Here is a 13275-nt window from a genome sequence, read left to right on the forward strand (position 1 = left end):
CGATTATCGAGAGGGTGCGGATACAGGCTCTAGCCTGTCGTTACGCAACCGTCAGCGCACGCAATCGCTTCCACTCGCCTACAAGCCGCGGATCTATCTCCTTCGCGCGTGCATGTATATGCCTATTTACGAGCGTTGTGTAGAGCGAGCGGACTCCTTGCCGCGGTTACGCTTATGGGAACAACGTAATTATGGATGTGCCGTAATTGGTCGTTCCACAACGACGTGTTTCAGATCGATCTGGAAACGGGTTTCAGGGTAAAAGTGAAACTATCCCGGCCTCTGCGTGTATCGTACGTGTGCGCCGATGGAAAACGCTGATACAGGGTGGTTCTAACAACCGCTCCGCTTCTGTGACCGTGGAAATTGGCGAACGGCTTTTGAGGAATGATGGTTTGACGAATTTGTTATCTTAGTATGAATATTTTGCTGTGCAGTTGTATCGCGCTTGAAAATTGGTGTTGAGTTTGGAGTAGTCGTAGGAGGGTAAATGATTGTTTGGTAACAATTGGTGAATGGCTTTTGAAGCTGAGTTTATTATTAGTAGGAATATTTTATATGTAAGTGTATATGTACACTTGTACATTGCTGTCGCTTTTTGAAGAAGTGTGGTAAATAGTTAAATAGCACTATACCATTTTTGTTTCGTTGAATTGATTCTTGGAACTGTTCTTCGTGTAATTGCTGCAAGGTAAGGTCTTTTGGAAGTCAATTATTTATGAGTAATGGTTCAAGGAATCGATTTATACGACACACGTAGCACGGTATCGTTAAAGGGAGGGTTTCAGAGTACTATTGCAAACGTTAACATTTTTTTGAAGTCTAAAGCGAGTTGCAGGCGGTCTCAGTCGCTAGAATCACCCTGTATACCGAGGTTCTTAGCGGATGGGCAAGTGCGACGCTAAAATTATCCGTTCGTGCTTATTAAAGAAAGATACTGCTCCTCTTTGGGACGAATGCAATTTTGTAATTACAGTGAATCACTTAATGTTAGACTGTCAAAAGTATCGAGCGTATCGGATGGTTATCCGTTCTTGATAACTCCCACCGATACTGAATTAACAAATTGCTGAATATATTATCGTGCAGGGTGTATCATAACATGCGATACCCACTTTAGGCGTGAACCAGAAAGAGGGTAAAAATAACAAAAGAGAACATTAAAAACCCCTGCTCCATTCAAGTTAGCTTCATAATTACAAACATTTGCACAATAACGTTCTCGAGAGTAGCTATTTCAACACCCTTTCTTCACAAAATCACCTACATATCTAATTTCCATAAAAATTTACTATTCACGAACAATGCTCCACTGATTGAAAAAAGACACAAGAATATCCTACATCATTCAATCCTCAATCCATCACCCCCGCAATACACACTCAAACTAATACAATCAACTTCAAACTGAACTCAATAAAACCGAATATCGTTCGGTAGACACCGAGGCCCGAATCAAATCGCGATGCAAGCGGTTAATCAGTCGGCCCAAAAAACATACACGGCTCCGTTTCGACAGATTCAATTACATCCGGCGGAACATCCCACCACCGCGCCGCGCCAGCCTCGCCGAACGGTTATCCGGCTCTTATTCACCCTCTTCACTCTCTCCATCGTGGCGTCTGCAAACAAGACTGGCCGAGGCTGCCAAAGAAAGCAAAAGAACATATTACTTTCCATCGTTTTGGCCGGTCGAAAACAATCCACACGCAAATCGTCCAAGTTTCACGCGTCCGTCCGGCCCGGTGCACCGTGTCGTACATCAACGTCCCGCAAAAGGTGGGCGGACGTCGCGTCAGCCGTTGACGCCCCGCGAAATTGAATCTAAGGGTCCAGGGTCCTGGGCTGTTCCCTTCGTCCCCCCCTCTGCCGGCCCAGCCGCGCTGCAGGGAGGTCGCAAATCATCACCTCGCTACATTTACAACGTTAGATAGCCCAAGATTACGGTCGTTCGGTTTTCAAGCCCGAGAGGAGACGAGGAATTCCATCCGGCCTCATCCTCTTCACTGGACACTACGCGGCAACCGTGGCGTCTTTCGTGAAAACGATCCCTAGCGTTCGCTGACTCGTTCGGATGATGATCGCCGATGGTTTCGCGAAACAATCGCTTCACGGTAGTGCTTGTTTTACCCTCGCTTAGCTGGAGGTGTTGCTGAACGCTGCGGAGGCTATCGATGGCCTCTAACTAGATCAATTGTGGCTTTGTTTATTCTACTAAATTATGGTTAATTTTACCGTAATGCGGAGCGACGATGTTAAGGACGACTAAGGCGCAGAGTGTGAGTGAGTTGTTCGATTGGATTGTTTGAGAATATGAAAAAATTGATACTAAGCATAGCATGAGTGATATTTACAATAGTAATGATATTTATAGAAACATGTATGTATTGAAAGATATACATAATTCATGTGTTTCTTCACACTTGTACTAATAAGTTACTTTTTTTATTATTTTTACATACTTCGTGCAACATCCAGGAAACCCAGCTCCAAAGTGATCTAGCATCAGACGACAAGGGTTAAGCAGGGACTACTGAGCTTTCCGCAGATCCACGGCAGCGGCAATTCATCCGGCGGCTGGGCGACTAATGAGCTCATGATTACAGGGATCCAGCGATGATGACTTCTTGAGTGCCGCGCACCGTCTACGTGTCTCTGTTCGCGAGGATCGCCGGTTCGAATGCATATTATCGCCAGCGCCGCCCACCCACCTGCGTCGTCGTTTCATTTGCGTATTGTTTCGCTCGGACAGTCGGGCTTGATTGAGTGCTTAACGGTGACAGGGGTCGGGCTTGCTGAGATCATTGAAATGCTTCGCGAGTATGGCCGGTAATGTAATGTGAATGGCATGGCATGAGGGTACTGTCGACTTTGATCCCGGCGGATTTTAATCTTGTTCCCCGCGTGTAATTGTTTCCGTTACCGTTGGTCATCTATCTTCGGAAGAAGAATTGAAAGCGCAGGTACCGGCGACGTGGATAGTTGCAGCCTGCTAAAAAATATTTAAACATAATTTATGTGTTACTTGTATAGTCTCGAAGTATATACCCACGGTGCAGGTTACAGTAAAAATTAGAAGTGGCACAGTTCTGGGTAGAAAGGATTGAATCCTTTATTTTTGGAATTTCTCTGTTCCAGACAGAGGCAATTCGATTATACTTCGAAGCAACCGAATTGACCGAAACGATGCAAGATGAAAATATGTTGCACGTCGAATTTTTAGCTTTATCCTTGCTCGAAATTCGATTCGAAACGGTTCGACGTTGGAAACCGGCAACCGATGTCTGCCCAGAAGTCAGTTTCTCCCGTTCCTTAAGCCGTTCCTGCGTTTTTACATTCTCGACGAAATCCCCGCTCCTTTGTGCCAGTTTATTACGCTCACCGTTCAAATGATGTCATTAGATATACTTAGGCGGAACTTTATTGGCGTCCTTTATGCCGGTCGAACGGCTCCCAGTGAAACGGATTCGTGAGCCGCGCGTTCACGATTCATCGGTTATTACGCCGAAATTCGTTTTCCCCGCCGCCCCGTGAACAGGATTCTCGCGCGCCACGTGAGAACCGGCCATCTTTTTATTGGCTCCCGCGCGAACGGGCCATTCCCCGGTGAGTTTTTCGTGCGGAATACGTCGTCCCCGCGGGCGTGCACCACGCTTTTATGATAATCCGTCGAACGATTGCCCCGGCGATGTGAACTTTCCAGAGGTGAAAGATCGTATCGAGCCGTTTGCGAAACGCGAGGATCGTGGGCGCCGTTATCGCGATCCGAAGCGCAATCGCCGTTTTATCGGTACCGAAGTCGACCGGTGTCGGCTTGATACGGTATTATTTGCGAATGACAGCTGCGAAGAGTTACACAGATGTTGGCAACATTTTTAAAGGGAAAATGATGTGCTTTAATTTTTCTGATATTGATTCAATGCTTCGTAACGTTGGACATTGTATTTTTTAATTCTGAAAACATTTTTCACTTCCTTATGTGATTGAAGTTTTGCAATCTACTTGGGAGAATAAAAGTAATTAGTGTTTCGAAGTGTGGCTGCACCTTTGCACACTCTGCTAATAGACGGCTTCTTGCTCAGTCCTTAGTGATTTATATAAATACCTTCCGTGAACCTTCAACGTTTGACCCTGCGTGTAAAACAGAGGTCCACTAGAAAGCCTCACTGACGAGACCCCTGATAGATCCCGAATGAAACGCCTTCCTCCTTCACTTTCCTGTTTTCTTCAATCATAGCCTCCTTCAATAATAGCGCCGCTTCAAAAGTCACGATTTTATGGATATTCGTTTATTCAATGTGTCTAGACTCTAGACTCTAAGGTCTAGAGTCTAATCTATGTGGATAATAATATTAGAGTCTTTTAAGTATAAGCATGTTTCGAATTATCAATTAAAACAAAAGAGAAGCTATTCACTTGAATACTTCTATTAATTGCTTCTTCGGTATTGTAATCAAAATTAGAAAAAAATAAATCTGGCCCATGGGGGGATCGAACCCACGACCTTCGCGTTATTAGCACGACGCTCTAACCAACTGAGCTAATGGGCCCACGACCAGCGCTGTCGATTTTACAATTCTCATGCTGGAGATGACGAATCAGAAATTTATAAAAAAATAAACTTTGGCCCATGAGGGGATCGAACCCGCGACCTTCGCGTTATTAGCACGACGCTCTAACCAACTGAGCTAATTTTTTTAACGTTTTAAAAATTGTTTATTTAGGGCTTTTAAATAAATATTACAGGATAACTTAACTTTAAATAAACAAAAAGTAATATATGGTTACGGATTATAATTTTAGACTTATACGGTTAAGGCACCCAAATCAGTCTTATTCGGGACGGGTTTCATTTTACGAGGAGTGACTCTGATTCACCCTTCGTTTGTACTTATTTTTTTTTTTTCAGGTACGTTGCTATTACGAGTATACAGAAACTTACTTATTTTAATAATGCTCCCTAAAATGCCCTCATTAAAAAGGGAACTAGCATATGTATTTGCAGCTTATAAAATACGAGTGAAGAAGAAGGGAGTGATAGAAATAGTGAGGTATATACAATGGTAAGGAGGAAAGGAGTGAAAGAGAGAGGGAAATAACTTACATCTATCTTATGAACTATGGTTACATTTTTAACAAAGAATTACTAAATCTATGTGGAGACTATTTACAATATTTACAATCATTTGGTTTGGTTCATATTTACTTAAGCTATATTGCACCTTAAGATTAGCGTTATGGGGGTTTATATTGGTCAGCTAGCCACCAGTATCTCTTACAGTCAGTTTTCATTCTTTGTGATTCTACCTGGTCCCTTTGCGGAATGTCTGTATTATATACAAGTCTTTGGAGGTTGAGATTCACTTCTTTAAGGGGGGATTGGTAGGTAATAGCTTTTTTTGACATGTGTCTGGGAGTGTGGTACAACAACGGCACTGCGTTACTATTTTGAATGTATCCATTTTTATCCAGAAATATAAACGCTTCTGGTGGGATGAAGCCTGAATTTAGCGAATTTCTAATGTAATTTTCGTCGGGGAAGGCGATCGGGAAGATAAGGCTATTATTTTGTATTTCTGAAACTCTGGCAAAATAGTTCCTAACTAATTTTATAATGAAGTTATCTATTCTGTTTACATTCGCTCGGTTGTATATTATGGAGTTTCTAATATATTTTTTAAAATTCGAACTTTCTGACCTGTATATGCCCACGCATGCTCTGAGGCACCGTCTTTCGAATACCCTGAATCGTTCCATTAGAGATGCTCCCGTGTTGTACCACATCTCACAACCATAAGTCATTATTGGTCTTATTAATGCCTGGTAGCAGATTATTTTTACTTTTGTGTTTAGTTTTCTCGAGTGGAATATTCGTGCATTTGCTGCAAATGCTTTTTTGGCTTTGCCCAGTTGTGTTAAGGGATGAACATTTAATAAAAATCTATTGTCCAGTAACATTCCGAGATATTTGACTGCTGTTTTGTTTATGATGGGTTTCTCGCCTCTTTCAACTCCTACAAGTTCAAAGTTTTTGTGATATTTCTGAATGGAATAGGAAGCCGATTTACATGATGGTCTGAATAGTATAGACTCACATTTGTCTGTGTTGACTTTGAACTTCCAGGCCTTATAATAATTAAATATTTTTTTGATTGCAATCTGAAGAGTAGCTTGGACTTCTTTGGGGGAATTATCTGCTCTATAAATAATAAGGTCGTCAGCGTATGCTAGCAATGAGCAGGATGTGTTATCGGGACCGAAAAGTTTTAGTATGTCGCTTGTGTAAATATTAAATAGGATTGGGGAGTTTATTGTTCCTTGCTGTAATCCGTTATTGATTTGGAAGTTAATTTGTGAAATTTCTTTCCCTAAGCTGGTCTGAAATGATCTGTCGCTGATCATGTTCTTTATTATTTTAATTAGCATTAATGAGAACCCTTTTTTTTTTAGTTTATAAATGAGGCCGTGTAGCCACACGGTGTCAAACGCTTTTTCCAAATCTACCAGGCAAGCACCAACGCATTTGTGGCCATTCAGTGCCCAGCAGACATCTGATGCGAGTTTGTTAATTGCATGTATTGTGGAATGGTGTCTACGAAAACCATATTGATTCTCCGGAATTATTTCTTTTTTATGGCATTCTTCTATTATAGCGTCGTTTATTATTCTTTCATATACCTTACCGATGTTTGATAATAAGCTGATAGGTCTATAACTAGAAGGATTAGATTTATCTTTTCCTTTTTTCAGGATAGCTATGGTTTTTGCGTTTTTCCACTCTACCGGAAAATATGAGTGGTTTAACATGTTATTAAATAATATTGTATACAGGAGAATTGTGTTTCTCGGTAGGTTTTTCAAGGCAATATTAGGAATGTTGTCGTTTCCAGCCGATTTTTTACTATTTAAGCATTTGAATTTCTTTTCGACTTTGTAGAGGTTTGTGAGGTGCATTGAGGCTTCGTCGGTTGGTAGCGGGATAACTGCTGAATTATTATGATTAAATGTGCATAATGTTGCTGGTGATTTTGACACTAGTTCAGTGTTAATTTTACAGTATTCTCTTTCGATTATATTTCTAAATTTGGGGTTATTAATTTCCGTGTTTTGATCGTTGACTTTGGAATAGTAGGCTCCTAGTAAGTTTAATTTTTCGATATTGTTTTTTACCCAAAAATTATTGTTTCCGTCTATGTGTAGGGTTTTTGGATCTATGTTGGCCCTGTATAGTAGATCTGTATCCTCTGCGCTTATTTTAAGTGCCGGGATAGTTAATGGTTCTTTTTTCCTAAAAATTGAGTTGATGTCGGGGAACGTTTTATGGGATTGTTTGGGATTTATTTTGCTGATTCTATTGAACCAGTAATTATTGACCTCTTTGTCGATCTCCGTTTTTATTTTTCTCCTTAATGCTTTGATCCTGCTGTTTATAATATGTATTGAATGTCTAATATGGGGGCCGGCTGCCATCGTTCTACGAATACTGCGAATTGTTGCTATTGCCTGTGCTTCCTCCTTTTGTAGTTGTTTAATTTTTCTGTTGAGATATTTATCTGTTGAATTCGCTGTTTGGAATTTTGGTACTGTTTGCTCTATTGTTTCTAGAATTTTAATTTTTATATCATTTAGGTGTTGATCTATTTGTTTTATTGAGAGATTAGTATTGGATGGTATATCTGGATTGTATTTGCTTAGAATATTTTTGAATTTTTTCCAGTTAGTTTTAGCAAAATTGAATCTGTGTTCATTTTGAATGTCACGTAAGGCTAGTCTCTGGTCCGAGATATTAATGACTGCTGCGATAGCCTCGTGGTCACTTGTGAATGGGATTGTTTCTAGTTTGTTATGAGCTGCATTTTGGAAATTTATTCTTGCATCGGCTAGAAAAAGATCTATAAATGATCCATTTCGGGGATATGATGGAAATTCTGAGTGGAGCAGGTTAATTCTGTATGTTACATCATTTTCGTCGATCCAGTTTTTTAGAGTATTTCCTCTATTACTGTTTGAGGAATTAGACCAAGATGTGTGTCTCGCATTAAAGTCGCCTGCTATAATATAGTATTTCGACGTTGAACTCAAGTTTAATTCCGTGAATAACTTATCCATTTCGTTTTTAAATTGGGTACTGTTGCTTTTCCTTGCGTAAAAAGCTACTATAATTAATTCGTGGTTACCGGCCAAACTTGTTTTAATCTTAGTTGTTTCAAGTGTATTGTATTGTTGCGTGGAGTCGATTATAGAGTGATCTATTTTTTTGTTAATTAAAATTGCTGTCCCTCCTCCCCCGCTATCTGGACGATCGTTTCTGATACAGACATAATCTTTAAAGAATAGTGTATGTTTCTTGTTTAATTTTGTTTCGTTTAACAAAACTATATCGGGCTTCTTTTTATTAATTAAGGTTGTTAGGGCTATTCTTTTGCTATTGCTTACTATTGAATTTACGTTTAATGATAGAATTTTTAATTTTAGTGGTTCTGAGTGAGTGTTAATGTTGGTAGCCATTGAGAAAGACTTCTATTAGGTGATTTATTTGGTTACCTATTTTTTCAATTTTTTGTGAGAGTGCTCCTACTATTTTTTCTAATTTTTCGGTTCTATCAGTTAAGTTATGTGGTTGCGACTTGAGTGGTGGGATGGACTCGATTGGGTATTTAGTTTGGGGGTGGGGGTGGCTGGATAAAGCTATACCGGTGGTGTTATCGTTTAAGTCGGATTTTTGCTTAGTGTTTTTTAGTATCGCGGCGTATGGTATACCCGGTATTACAGATGCCGGGTTGGTAATAATGCGGGGACTATTGCTTTTATTCAATGTTTTATGTAGTGATATGTTTTCCTTGAATTTTTTATATTTGGGACAGCCCCTGTATGATGCTGGGTGTCCGAAACATCTGCAGTTAACACAATATGGTTTTGGGTGTTCATTTTTGTCGGAGATATGGTTTGTTTTGCACTCACCCGGATTATGGTGTTCTGCGCATTTTACGCAACGATAATCTAGATTGCAGTTAGTAGCCGAATGACCATATCTTTGGCATCTTCTGCATTGCGTTAAGTTTGTTTTCTTTAATTTTTCCCATTTTATTAGGTGATGGTGAACATATTTGATATCGTTTAGTTTTGATAGGTCACTGTTAGCTGAGATTTGAGTTAGGAAAAAGGGCAGATCTCTGTTTTCTTTTACTGATTTTGCTGTTTTGAATTTGTTGACTTTAATAAATTCGATTTGTTCATTTGACATAGATTGAAGTTCCTCTAAAATTTCATTTTCGTTATAAGAGTGTGGGAGGCCTTTTAGTAAAAAATTGTGATTTTTTTCGCTTTTCGGTGTGAATGTATAAAAATTAGTTTCTGCGTTGGCAAGAATTTCTTTTACTCTATTAAAATCATTATGAGAGTGTAACTGTATTATGTGCTTTGCTTTGTTTAAGCGCTTGATATGGAAAGATGTTTCTTTCATATTGTTATTTAATAATTTTACTGACTCTTTGGGGTCCTGGAACATTACGTTTATGGGTGGTGGTTTTTTGAGCATTGTTGTATTACTTGTCATACCTAAATTATTAATTTCGGTGTGCATTCTGGATTTCCTTGAGGTTGACGGACTACTGTTACTTCCGGGTCCTGCTGGGTCTAGTGGCTTCTTACTTGGGGCCGGTTGGGTACTTGCGGAAATGTTACGGTCCTGGTTGGTCATGTGTGCGGGCTGGGTACCTGTCTTCTGTCTTCCTTCTTTATTGTTTAATGGGGGGTTTGTCCCTCGCTGCGAAGGTGGTGTTGGCTTCTTGCGTGTCATTGTTGTGAATATTTCTTTTTTGGCGTCCTCTTTGTCTTGGATTTTAGACTTTTCCTCTGGTTCCGTATCCATTGAATTCTCGTTCGCAGAGTTTTTGCCGTCCTTCTCGATTAATGTTTTCTGCGAGGTGGCTCCGTACAATTGTTTTTGCAAGCTGCTGATCATATCTTGTTGTGCAAGAGCTTGTTGGTTTAATTTCTCATTTTGGGCTTTTAGTTCTTCTATTAATTGGCGCATGTCTGTTAATACTTTTGCATTTTCTTCTTCATTTCGTTTGGTTGTGGCTTCATTTTTCGGTATTTTTGGATCCGCCATCGGGATGTGTGAATTTTTTCTCTTTCCTATGCCGGAAAGATTTTTACTGACACTTTCTATAGCGTTGAGGTTTAGTGAACCACTTTTTTCCATATTTATTAACTTCTTTATTACTTCGTTAGGTATTACTTTTACTTTCTCTTGCTCCATGTTGATATGATCATGATGCGTTTCTTCAATATTTTCGGTTTCTCGTCGGGAGTCCCCGCAGGGCCCCTTTGACGGGAAATTTAAATCTGCCACTATACTGTGTATTTTTTTGTTACTTCCCGCTTATGCAGAATATTTATAAAATAAATTATGCGTTTCACTGATTTTTTGTCACCACTTGCCCTGCGTTTGTCGTATTTCCGCTGCACTTCGGTTACGGTCATTAACACAGGTATTAGGCACGTCTTACCTGGACGACCACTTGTGACCAACTTCCAACTGAGCTAATGGGCCGATGTGCAACATTGATAATTTTCCTTATTTCTGGTTAAATAATAAAACAAAAATTTATAAAAATTAAAGAAGTGTGGCCCATGGGGGGATCGAACCCGCGACCTTCGCGTTATTAGCACGACGCTCTAACCAGCTGATCTAATGGGCCGATGTCCAACGATAGTAATTTTACTTATTTGTTGTTAAATAATAAATTAACAATTTATAAAAAGTAAAGTATGGCCCATGAGGGGATCGAACCCGCGACCTTCGCGTTATTAGCACGACGCTCTAACCAACTGAGCTAATGGGCCGATATTTAGAGCTAACAATTTCCCGTATTTGTTATTAAATAAAAAATCTAAAATTAAAAAAATAAATATGGCCCATGGGGGGATCGAACCCGCGACCTTCGCGTTATTAGCACGACGCTCTAACCAACTGAGCTAATGGGCCGATGTGCAACGTTGATAATTTTTCATATTTCTAGTTAAATAATAAAACAAAAATTTATAACAATTAAAGAAGTGTGGCCCATGGGGGATCGAACCCGCGACCTTCGCGTTATTAGCACGACGCTCTAATTTTTTTTTTCTGAAATATTCTTTATTCAAAAGCCGTTATGTACATATTTTTCGATACGGTCAGGTGGTGAATAATCCACGGTTTGCTTGCTTAAATACATATTTGATGGCCTGATCGTGGTGCGACGCTCGCCATCGGTGCGGGAGTTACATTTTTTTTTGTTTTCGCTTCTTTCTTATGTCTATTTCTGTTTCGCTGTTTGTTACAGCTTATCTCTGTATGTATATATATACACATTTTTTTTCTCTCTTGATCTCGTGGACTCAAGAAGATCCGCTCCGCAGAGGGCTCTGAAAAAAAGCGTCCCCGAGGGTTTTTTTACTTGGTTGTACTTATAGCCTATCTTAATCTAATTCTTAACCTATATCCTATTTCCAATATATACACACATGCACTTCCTCATTCCGTTTCGTCACTCGTTCATTCATTCACATTCATTCGGGGTTGTGCGCTTCGCGTTTGGTTTCTGGCGTTTTGTATTTTTGTACATTTTTTGCTGTTTTGTTTGTGTTTGTATGTCGACGGTGTTTGTGCTCTTATGTTGGTGTGTTCATCTAGCCACCAGTATTTTTTTTTGTTTAGTCTGTCTTTGTTGTTTCAGTCTCTGTCTGGTATCGTCATGTTGTGTACGAGTTTTTGTGTTGTATGTTTGCTGTTTGTGTGTGGTTCGTATCGTATTCGTTTTCGTTGGATGTTCTCTGTACGTGGTATATTATGGGGATGTTGTTGGGGTCTGTTGTCCTGCCCGTTTTGTCCAGAAGTGTGAATGCCTCGGGGGGGATGTAGCCTGTCTGCATTGTTTTTGTGTAGTATTCATCGTGTGGATATGTTATGCTGTATATTAGCGAGTTTGTTTTTATTGTTCGTGTGTTGGCGAAGTAGTTTCGCGTGATGTTGAGTATGTGGTTGTCTATTCGTGGTATGTTTGCGGTGTTGTACAGTGTTTTGTTGCTAATGTAGGTTTTGTATGTGTTCGTGTGGTATGGTGTTTTTTATTAATATGACTACGCCGCCCCTGTTTCCGCCTTCTCTGTCGCTTCGTATTAAGTCGTAGTCTTTAAATTTCGGTCTGTGTTGTTTCTTTAGTTTCGTCTCGTTTAGTAGCAGTAGGTCGGGTTTTTCTTTGTTTAGTAGTTCTGTTACGACGTATCGTCTTTCACTGGTTACTATTGAGTTGATGTTTGCGGATATGATTTTCAAGTTTCGATTATCCATTGAAGGGGCTGTAGGTGTCCATGTCGTCGTTGTGAGTGTTTGTTCCGTGGTATTCCTTGTGGAGGTGTGTGATTTTTTGTGCGTTTTCGCCTATTCTGTTTTCTAGTCTGTTGATTTGTACCGTCATGAATGTTTTGAGGTCTTGGAAAAGGGCCTCTAGTGTAGGTGGTGCATGTGTTTGTTGTCTGCTGTCCAGTGTGTGTTGCGTGTTGGGTACGGTGGATGGGTTTGTGCGGTAGCTGGTGGTTGGTGTGCTTCTAGCATTTGTTTTTATGGCGTTCGCGTAGGTTATGTTCGGCCTTAGTGAGGCAGAATCTATTCTGGCTCTTGCCGCGGTTATTTTCTGCGATGTCGCTTCCTGTTTTTTGTTTTTTATTTCTTGGATTCTTACGATGTTTTTTTTATATTCCTCGCATCCCCTGTACGACGCCGGGTGTCCGTGCTTTTTGCACCTGACGCAGTACAAGAGTGCGGGGTCGATTCTGCTTCCCTTTTCTATTTTGCATTGACCTGGTTCATGTTTTTCGGGGCATTTTACGCACTTATACTCTAGGTTGCAATTGCGTGCGGTGTGGCCGTTTCTTTGGCACCGCACGCATGTTATCGGCTCTCTCTTAATTAGTTTTTCCCAGGTTACTACCTGTTGCAGGATGAAGCGGATTTGTTTAAATCCGTTTACATCGCTGCCTGGTGCAAGCTGGATTAGGAAGAACGGGAGTGTCCTGTTCTCCCGTTTAGCTTTTGGGGTCTGTAGCGGTGTTATTTTTATAATATTAACGTTTTTTTGTTTTTTCGTGTTTATGTCTGCTAGTACTTCGTCTACAGTCCCTTTAACACTATGTTGAATGGCTTTTGCGTCTTTGGAGTGTATGTGTAGTGTTTAATGTGTTGACTTGTTAGAATTTCTACTGTTTTTGTGTGTCCGTCTGTTGTGTTTA

At 40.2% G+C, this 13275-nt stretch overlaps 4 non-coding genes across 4 annotated transcripts; all 4 read right to left on the reverse strand.

Moving 5' to 3' along the window:
* Positions 1–4476: 4476 nt before the first annotated feature.
* On the reverse strand, positions 4477–4550 carry TRNAI-AAU (transfer RNA isoleucine (anticodon AAU)). The gene has a single exon. It is a non-coding gene; the product is annotated as a tRNA-Ile (tRNA).
* A 6082-nt stretch (positions 4551–10632) lies between these two features.
* TRNAI-AAU (transfer RNA isoleucine (anticodon AAU)) lies at positions 10633–10706 on the reverse strand. Its single transcript has one exon. It is a non-coding gene; the product is annotated as a tRNA-Ile (tRNA).
* A 71-nt stretch (positions 10707–10777) lies between these two features.
* Positions 10778–10851, reverse strand: TRNAI-AAU (transfer RNA isoleucine (anticodon AAU)). Its single transcript has one exon. It is a non-coding gene; the product is annotated as a tRNA-Ile (tRNA).
* A 68-nt stretch (positions 10852–10919) lies between these two features.
* On the reverse strand, positions 10920–10993 carry TRNAI-AAU (transfer RNA isoleucine (anticodon AAU)). Its single transcript has one exon. It is a non-coding gene; the product is annotated as a tRNA-Ile (tRNA).
* Positions 10994–13275: the final 2282 nt, after the last annotated feature.

Source organism: Nomia melanderi, chromosome 1 (genome assembly GCF_051020985.1).
Source record: "Nomia melanderi isolate GNS246 chromosome 1, iyNomMela1, whole genome shotgun sequence".
Taxonomy (NCBI): domain Eukaryota; kingdom Metazoa; phylum Arthropoda; class Insecta; order Hymenoptera; family Halictidae; genus Nomia; species Nomia melanderi.